Here is an 8,875-nt window from a genome sequence, read left to right as displayed (position 1 = left end):
TTTGATACATTATCCCATGCCAAATATTCGTCTATGATGATCTTGTATCATCTAATCCACAAGTCGCCTCGTATTAAACCAACCTGCAGTGCTTGCAACAAAGATGTATGGCCTGTATCTGAAGCCAAGGATTCACCAAACTGGCAAAAAGTCTTGGGAGAAGAACTTACAAAACATTTGACAACTTGTGGATTTAAGTCTAACCTTAGAGGTCGGTATCTTCTTCACTGTAACTTTTAAATTCATTGTGGTATATATTCTCTTGCTCTACATTCAGGTGGTTCTTCACCAATTATCTTTCATTTTCTTCTTCAAGATTTGTCTTTCATATTGCCCCTGAAGATGAGAAAAGAACGTCCCACAGATAAAGGCATGTCTTGGCTGGTCAAGACACAATATATATCTCCTCTTAGCACCAACGCCACAAGACTGGTTGGTTTTAAGTTATAACTTCTAACATTTATATTTTCTCTCAAAATTGTTTTCAAATATCTTTTTCTTTGCAGCCTTTTACTGAAGAACAAGCAAAAGAACTACGAGAAAGACGTGGTAACACCATATTAGACAACCATAATAGTAGGTATATAATTTTCTATTTTCCATTTCTAATCTTATATCTGTATATAAATATGTATTGTATATTTGTATTTTCATCTGCTCCTGATTTTTTTTGCAGGAAATGGAAAATTAAGGACATTAAGGTTTCATTTGAGGCTTGTAAGTCCCATCCTATTCATGCAACCAACAAAAAACTACACCCGGTTGAGATTTTTCCATTCTTTCCCGATTTCGAACGGTACAATCAATAAATTTATTTCTTCATATTTACCCTTTTACCCTTTTAAACTGATATAATTTTGATTTTTTTAAAAACTCTACATATGAATCTGTCAGGAGAGTAAAAAGTTTAAGCGACTAAAGAAAGCATTAATAAATTTATTTCTTCATATTTACCCTTTTACCCTTTTAAACTGATATAATTTTGATTTTTTTAAAATTTTCCATATGAATCTGTCAGGAGAGTAAAAACTTTAAGCGACTAAAGAAAGCAAGTTCTGATGTTGATGAAGGGCAATCAGGATTTTCTTGACTTTCTTAAAACACATTTTAGTAATCATTATCGTGTATAATCATGATTAACATTTTGCCCATAACTTTGATTAAAATTTGAGATTAGTTTTATTAGATCGACATCAAATCCTTTTCCTTGACCTGAAAATCAAATAATATAAAAAAACATAAAAATAAGTTGTGTTTTGTTTAATTATTGATTAATTAGTTACCATCATAGTCAATACAGTTGAGCAAAATTTCACTAGCTCCCAATTGTTCAACAGCTTTGGCAAGCTCATATGCTCCAATTGGATGGCCCTCTCTTCTACCATTCACCTGTTAATTTACATTTACATAATAAACAAAAAAATCATTGTTTCTAGTAAAAGTAATGAGTTAATGCAGCAACAAACACTTACAGAAAGCTCATGATATATTTGGTGATGTGGATGAGCTGTTGAGGCAACGCAAGTTGGGACTAGAACGAATCAGTAGATATGATGATAGTGGTGAAGGGAAGGAAAGGAGGCTTGAAGATGAATTTGAAAGAACGCAGATGTGAGTTTCATGGTCTTTTTTCCTTTTTTTGGGAGATAGATATTCCAGAAAGAACGCAGGTTAGAATATTCACATTTACATACTATGTATTAATTGTTGTTCAACTTTTGTCTTTGTAGACATCTGAGGAAAGCACTGATTTCTTTTATAATAGTGGGTGGACAGGAGATTTACGCAAAGTAGTCAAACATATTCACTCAAGATCTTTGGGTGTTCCTTTTTTCACTATTGGAAAAAGTCTTGGAGCAAATATGATGGTATTAATCTCTAAGATCCTCCAAACTATATTGAATTTGTCGACTATGATGAGAATTTGGAGATTATAACTATTAAACCAAATTCACACACTTCATATGAGATTAATTAACCAATCCATGAACATGTTAAATTAGTTGACTAGCATTAAGTAATCCTAATTTAAGGTAAAATATCTAGGTGCAAATGGTGATAACATTCTTATAGATGGGGCTGCAGCAATTTGTTGTCCTTGGGACCTCCTGGTTGGTATATCATAAACATCAAAACTCATTATAAAAAAAGGTATTTAAATTTGATAACTCACTCTGATATATCTCTTTAATGGCAGTTCTGTGACAATTCACTTGATTGTAAGCATTTATTTTGTTGTTTTCTATTTATTACTCTCAACTTTTTCAAAATTAAAGAATAAAAAATGATTGGTCACTTTATATTATGCAGATAGTCCTTTTACTGGGGGCAAAACTTCAGGTGATTATCACCAAGATGTGGTTGGGGATTCAAGAAAGAGGAGAAGTAGTGAAGGGACCATTGGTTGAGCCTACCAGTTTGGAGAATGATTAAATAAACCTTTGTTTATTTGCATATTATAGCATCTTACATTTATTTCTTTCTATTAGAACCTTTTATTTCTCTTTCTCTCTCCTTGTTTAATTTCATCTTATTTGGTTTCAATGTACTGGTATCTAAATGATGTCAACATCAATATAATAGTGTCTAATGCTAATATGCTTATTCAAGCTTATGCAAGCTGGAATAATCTCAGCCAAGTTCATGAACCCTCTAGTGTTAGGGTAATTTTCTAGTTCCCTCGGTGCATATCAAATTGTTCAGGTCATTTTTTTGTATTCATGGATTAGTTAGTGATTCTTTCTCTTATGTGGTAGTGAAGTGGCTAAACTGACTACAGGTCATGGCAATTTTCATGCCCCCACCACCTGCTGCTACCTACTTGGCCTTTCATCCTCAAGACAACAATATCATTGCTATAGGAATGGAGGATACCATCATTCAAATTTGCAATGTTAGAGTTGATGATGACCTTGAATTTCTCTTCCTCTGTCTCTCTTTACAGACACATGGATCCACTTTTACAATCGACCATGTATGTTTCCGGTGTGTACTTAGTTGATGGGTTCAATTGGAAATCTCCAATCTAATCATACAGTCACTCTAAGTTCTTGATCGAATGACAATTTCAAAAAGGTAATTTTCAACTTCATCCAACAAGTCAATCTTAATCCTCTGAAATTGTTTGTGGCTGCCTTTACCATCATTGTATGCCTCTTGGGTTCCCATAAAACCCAATATGTGGTGAGATAAATTTCTGATTTGTTATAATACACACACATTATCCGACATCTAGGGTTTATAGTAAGAAGAAGGCCCAAATTTCTGGCCCTCATCTCGGCTCCCTTCTCTTATATCTTCCCTCCTAATCTCCCAACCTCCGACCTGCCACATCCTTTTAACTGTGGCACTTCTTTTGTTGCTAACTGCTGCAACAGATCAGCCAAAAAGGGTAATTACTTGTCTCTGGTGTTGATATTAAGACGTTTTAGTGTCCGTTGAATCAATATTTGATTTTAATTTTAATTTCAAGTTTTGTCATTGTTTTTTTTTGACCCATTTACTTCAATGGGGTTGAAACATATCTAGTTTAATTGTTTTGATTATATAAAGTCCAGATGTGAGTTTCATGGTTTTTTTTTTCCTTTTTTAAAGGTAAACATCCATCAATTTTCAATTAACTCTCTCTTTTATAAAATATCATGTTCTTCATTTTAGAGAACATTAATCTCTGTTAGTTTTTATTTATTTATTTATCCTATTATGTGTTGGATTACAGCAGTGATAGGAGCATTAAAAATAAAAAACGAAACAAAAAGATAATTCTCTCCTTATTATCATATGCCTAATATATTATGTACTTCAAATTCTCACTTTTTAAATCTTTAATCAAATTCTCACTTTTGGATACAGAGCTTGATGAGAGAATGCGTGACCTAAATCTTTTATCAAGTTCTCACTTTTGGAAGTGGCCATAAGAAAAGGTAAGCAAAGGGTAATTTGGTATTTGTTGTTGTTATTTTGTATTACAATACTTTCTTGTATATATGTATAAAGTTTGTTCTTGTTTAGATTTGACTTTTACCATTGATTTCCTTATTGAGGCATTGTACTTGGAAAATGTTAATTCTTACCTTTTGTCCATGTAGGATCCACCAGGAACAGGAAAAACACAAACAATTCTTTGGCTTCTTAGTGCCATATTACATACCAATTGAGTATAAGTCTCTTAGTAACTTTGTAAGACATTGATTACTTGAGGGTATTTTAGTAACATTGTAAGAGATTGATTACTTGAGGGTACTTATGGTATATAATGTTATATTCTTTTGTTAACATGGTCCTTAGTGCAATGAATTATCTTTATTGTTTATGGTATTTTATTTTGTATTATGAGACTTTGAATGTGTTATTTAATTTGAAAATTAGTAAATCTATCAAAAATATATAATTTTAAAAAAATTTAAAATTATGACATGCAAAAATACATGTCGTCTTCCTTTATGACACATGCTTCCTTGATACGCTTTGCGTGTCATAAACACGTGCGTCGTAAGGTTACGACACGCAAATGCATGTCGTTATCCTTTATGACAGGGCCTTTCTTGATACGCATTGTGCATCATAACTGAGCGTCGTAAATGCACGTTGTAAATGTGCGTCGTAAACAGATGACGTCCAAATGCACGTCGTCTTCCGTTATGACATGGCCTTTCTCTACGCGCATTTGCACGTCATCTGAGCGTTTTATGACACGCATTGCGCGTCGTAAAAGGCTGTTTTTCTAGTAGTGAGTGTCTCACAAATTTATTGTTTCAACGAAATTACAAGTAATAAGTGGAAAAACCTTTTAATAAATAAAGATGAATTTCTTCCATATCTAAGTTTAAGATGATTGATATTATGAATTGACCCATAAATTATACCTATTATAATTTATATGTGTGTTTTCATACCGTTTTCCCTTAATTAATAAAATAGTCCATAAATTCCATAAACTATACCCATTATAGTTTATATGCATGTAAATTACGTAATATAAACTTTTTGAATTTTAACAACCTTGAGAGTTTATAAGTTTGGTAACAAAACGTTTAGTTAGTATTCTTACCTATAATATTTATAATGTATATAAAAGAGTGAAATAAACAATTTGTATTTTAAACACAATATTAATTATGTTTTTACTTGTATTCCCCCCCCCCCCCCCCCTCCCTTAAAAACATAGAAAAATCTAGAAAAGTATAGAGGGGTATGAACTCACCTTGTGTGGGTGTTCTTGCTTAGATACAAATAGGTTGCGAATAATCATCGTGATAGAATACGTGATTATAGCCGTATCCTAATAATTTTTACACACAATATAGTATTTAAATCAAATAAGAATAATTTAAATATTAAGTTAAAGTGTTAAACAACACTTAATTATTGTAAGAAAACTTACAATAAGCCTTAGAATAGTTTGTAGGTGTTCTTGGTGTGTTTTTGATGAAAACTAGCTAAATTGGTTGTTTTCGGCCCAATCTATGAAGATTGAAAGGTGTTTTTGGAATGATAATAAGATCAATGGATGATACTTGCAAGATCTTCAAGAAGAATCAAGTGTTTTTCGCATGGAAATCAAAGAAATGAGAGGTTTCACATGTTCTTGAGAGGAGAGGAGTGTTTTCGGTTGGATTCCTTGAGAGAAAAGTTAGATTTTTCGGATGTAATGTGTAAGAATGAAGGAAGTTTTCGGTTTACACACACACACACACACACACACACACACACATATATATATATATATATATATATATATATATATAAAGTATAAAGGGAAGTGGTTAATGGTTCTCGGCTGAGAACACAAACCGAGGAAGGGTTCTCGGTTGGGAATTCAAACCGAGAAGATAAGCCCGCAAGGTTTGCGGCTGTAAACCTTAATTCGGCTTCGCATTTTTGGTCCGAAGAGGAAACTGTACGAGTTTGTTTTCTATTGAAGGTAGCTCTCGGCCTCACACGTTTGCGGTCCAAGGTTCTCGGCTATAAACGGTTTGATGCCTCCGGTTTGCGGTCGGAAGAAAGAAACGATTTGCGAGGGTTTTTGGTTAAGGCGAGAATCCTCGGTTTCTTGAGTGTTTTACTTCAATTACAACACTTTAACACAATGTTTATACATATCAAATTGTTTTATTTTAACTTTATTAAATTAACAAAACAATAAGTTTGACTTTAATTTGATATGTTTGACTTTTGATGACTTTTACAAGATCGAAAATAACGGGTTATCACAAGGAACCTGATAGATATGGATTTCTCATTGATGAGTGCTTCATGATGATGAATGCTAATGAGCCCATCAGCTATCGAAATGTAACGACAAATCGTGAATTTGGAAATGGATTAAAACCATGTATGAAGAGATACAATCCATGTGAGAAAACCATGTATGGGATTTGGTTGAACTTCCTCCCCATGGTAAGACTATTGGGAGTAAGTGGATCTTTAAGAAGAAGACTGGTATGGATGGTAATTTACACTCATTGAAAGAAGACTTGTTGTAAAAGGATTCACTCAGACTTACGGAGTTGATTATGATGAAACTTTTTACACAATTGCTATGATTAAATCTATTAGGACGCTATTTACCATAACAACATATCATGGCTATGAGATATGGCAAATGGATGTCAAAACTGCTTTCCTAATGGAAACTTGGAAAAAGATGTCTATGTGGTTCAGCCTAAAGGTTTTGTTGATCAAAAACATCCTAATCAAGTGTGTAAGATGAAGAGATGCATTCATGGATTAAAGCAAGCCTCTCGAAATTGGAATTATCATTACGATGATGAAATCACAAAGTATGGTATTATCATATATGAAGATTAATCTTGTGTTTATAAGAAAACTAGTGGGAGCTCGGTTACATTCCTATTCTCTATGTGGGTGACATACTTATCATGGGAAATCACATTCTGACTTTGGAAGGTGTAAAGTCTTGTCTTGGCTAATATTTTTCAATGAAAGATCTAGGTGAGGCAGCACACATTCTTGCTACAGAAATCTACAGAGATAGATCAAAACGATTAATAGGTTTGAGCCAAAGGATGTACATTGGAAAAGTCTTGAAGCAGTTCAAGATGGAAGACTCCAAGATAGGATAATTACCAATGGCACAGAGCACAATGCTAAGTTCATTCAATTTCCTAGCATAAAAGCTGAGGTAGAGAAGAGGAAATATGTTCCATATGCTTTGGAATTTGGTTCCGTAATGTATGTATGCTATGAATTATACTAGACCTGATCTTGCTTGTGTTATGAGCATGACAAGTAGGTATCAATAAAATCTAGGAAAAAGTGATTGGATGGCTATAAAGAACATCCTAAAATACTTACAACGAATTGAGGATATGTTCCTAGTCTGTGGAGGTGTACAAAAAAGATCTAAATGTAAAGTGTTGCACTAATGCTTCTTTCACAACACATAGAGATGATTGTAAGTCACAATTAGGATATGCCTTTGTTATAAATTATGGTGTAATATCTAAGAAGAGCTCCAAGAAAAGTGTTGTAGCGCAGTCCATTACAGAGTCAAAATACATTTTGCTTCAGAAGCTGTAAAGGATGCTGCTTGGATGAAGAAATTCGTTGGAGATGTAGGGGTTGTTCCTTTTATTCATAATCCCTTCGAAATGTTTTGTGACGATGAGGGTGTTATTTCCTTAGCCCAAGAGCCTAAATCACATCAGAAGACCATGGACATTAACCGAAGGTTCAACCAAATTCGAGCTGAAGGTTGATGTGGTGAAATAAGTATGCGTAAAGTACACATGCATCAAAATTTGGCAACCCCATTCACGAAGCCCATTCCTGGAGCAAAGTTTGAAGGTCATGCTCAAGGAACCAGACTTTGCTATTCTAGTGATTGGATTTTATCTTTATTTTGGTATTGAATGTTAGAACTATGTGAGATAAATTAATGTAATGACTTTGATATATATGGAATATGATCTTTTTCGTTAATTTCTTGTTTTAGTTCTATATTAACATGTTTAATCCTTGGGTAATTTAGTCACTCTAAAATCCATATTCGGGTATTATTATGTGAACAATAATCAAGTATGACTAATATGAATTGGATTGGTTGACCAAGCATTATAACCAAGTTTATAAATACTTTCTAGAGAAAACTCTTGGATACGAACTGTTCAACCGTTAAGTCACACCTAACGACCGTTACATCAGAAAACAAAGGCATCACAGGGATGTTATAGCAAAATCGAACATAATTTATTGAACCACTTGGCCTAAAAACACTTTTTTTGCGAGAAATAAAAAAAATCCTCTTATAACCTATGATAAAATTGGTAATGGATTACCCACACATATTTAATCGCAGAGGCACATGACATTTCTTCCCAATTGCCGTTATCATAAAGCTGGTTTTGTTTTCCAAATAAGGAATATATTAGCTAGCTTTTTGCATTATAAGTTTGTACTTTATGTTTAATAATTTATATTACATAAAAAGTTAGGAGTATTGAACCAAATGCTTTATATATATATATATATATATATATATATATATATATATATATATATATATATATATATATATATATATAAGGAAAACTACAATAAAGTCCCTACATATCGGCCTCATAATCGATTTAGTCCCTATATATTTTTTTTATTCAATTAAGTCTTAAAAACCGGCAATCGTATTCAATTTAACCCCTTGACTCGGTCAACAGGTCATCCAACTTTCGAAAATTACATTTGTGGCCTCTATTTCAAAATTTATTACAAATTTGGTTCAAAATTTACACTTTTCGCCTAGATTTTAAGTTTTTTTTCACAAATTTGGTCCATAATATACCCTTTTTGGCCCAAATTTTAGAATTTTGTTATGAATTCATCCTAATTTTAGTTATTTTTATAACTTTTTTTCTTC

The sequence above is a fragment of the Lactuca serriola genome, chromosome 6 (genome assembly GCF_051521515.1).
Source record: "Lactuca serriola cultivar US96UC23 chromosome 6, Lser_US96UC23_V15, whole genome shotgun sequence".
Classification (NCBI taxonomy): Eukaryota; Viridiplantae; Streptophyta; class Magnoliopsida; order Asterales; family Asteraceae; genus Lactuca; species Lactuca serriola.
The sequence above is the reverse complement of the archived record's forward strand: the minus strand, read 5'-3'. Positions refer to the sequence as shown.